The sequence below is a fragment of the Toxotes jaculatrix genome, chromosome 6, assembly GCF_017976425.1.
Source record: "Toxotes jaculatrix isolate fToxJac2 chromosome 6, fToxJac2.pri, whole genome shotgun sequence".
In the NCBI taxonomy this organism is placed as follows: Eukaryota; Metazoa; Chordata; class Actinopteri; family Toxotidae; genus Toxotes; species Toxotes jaculatrix.
Genome location: NC_054399.1, coordinates 12,726,697 through 12,728,514, shown reverse-complemented (window position 1 = coordinate 12,728,514; position 1,818 = coordinate 12,726,697).

Below are 1,818 nucleotides of genomic sequence, written 5' to 3'. Positions count from 1 at the left end.
CCATCTAAATGGCCCTCTATCACCACACAAATCAAATAAAAAATAACTAAGGGACTATAACAGATGTGTGCTATTCCAAACTGTCAATCATGTTAACTTTAATTTTACGTAACTTTGTAGAATTTAATGGTTTTTTTTAAATGGTATGAATATTTTGTCCAGTATTTTTTTTTTATTTTTTATTGGACTTCACATTTTTCAAATGCCTTGATAAGAACATCTGTTTTTGTCTCCAAAAAACACTGTCATCATTACTATAAAATGTGGTTAGATTAGCCAAGTTCAGACGTGTCAAATTGCCAGACAGATCAGTCACAGCCAACAAGAGACAGTTTACGGCAAATGTTAGAAGTAAGTCTTAGTCGAACAACTTGCATTGAAAACTAACTGTATTCCCAGCTTCTTAGTGGTAGAGGTACCTGGCACATAAACTGTATCCTGAAGTGCACAGTCTGTACCCAAGAGTGTGCAGACTGTACACCTCCCACTGTTGCACAGATATAAACCAGGTCAACTGGTCACCTGTTTAAACACTGTTTTGGTTGCCATACGTACAAGTGTAGCCATCATGTGCTGTTTCTGCTGGCTTTGAATGCAGTGCTGATTTAGTTGGTCATCTGTGATTGACAGTTAGAGCAGCAATAGGTTCTGCAGAATGTTTTTTATCGTAACTGTAGGACACCGAACTCTGAGTCTCACAAAGCTCTGGATTGAGCTGTTTGTGCTTCTTGGATGAGACATCAATGCTGCAGCTGCTGTTTTAAATCTATACCAGCCTGCTGTTTCTGCTGCTTGTCCTCAAGGTAAATGCGCTCAACGTGTTTGTCAATGAATCCAGGCTGAGGGATTTTAGAAATCACAGCACACTAATAGGCTGGATGGCCCAGGGTTATTATGCCCAACCTAATGTAATTTCATCAGTGGAGGAGCTTTAATACAAGACCAGGCACTGGAAATTCATACGGCCAGGGAAGGCAGAAAGTGTAAAAAACTGCTTTTTTTAATGCTGCAGTCTATTGGGTGTTGCTTTTTTACTTGTGCTAAAATGCCTAAAAATATCCACTCATCATAGTGAGAGACACAAATGTATAACATATATGACTCTGTCCCAAACAAACAAATTCTCACATTTTAGATGCTGTTTTATTCACGTCACTGAGGCACAATATCTGCTTTCAAATAAAACCCTTCATAAAAAGCTAGGAATACAGGAGCCTGCCTTCTCCTCACACAATATCTACATTACTGAACCTGTAGTGCAAGAAAACATCATTTGAAAGAATGTAAATGTTTCACAGACATGTGAATCAACAGAAGTCTATGGCTTCTCTAAAAAGATGAGTCCGATTTCATTGCAGACAAAGAAATTATCATCATATTCCGGCATCTCTCGATAGAAGATGTGTTTTAGTTTCAGGTGTAAAGTGGGTTATTTTGATGTCAGCACATTCAGGGGTCAGAGCCCATTGATGCTGTTTTTCCGCCTATGAAGCGTTTGCTGCCTGCTTTGGTAAATTTGAGTGACAGAAATAGGTCAGGTCTAGCTTGTAGCACACAAACAGGAACACAGCCACAGGTTCGTATAATGAGAAACGTGCAGGCGCCCTATTAACATACATTGATTTTTACCATCTCATTCTAGCCCTTAAGTGCATAAAAGCATCCTGTTTTTCAAGAGGATTGGAGTGTCGTCAGCTCCAACAAAAAGATAATCTCTCATGTGAGCTATTAAATAACTGAAACAAGAGCAGAAAATAACTCCTGTTTGCATATTTATTTTCCATAAAACATCATAAAAAATGATCATATAATTTGAAG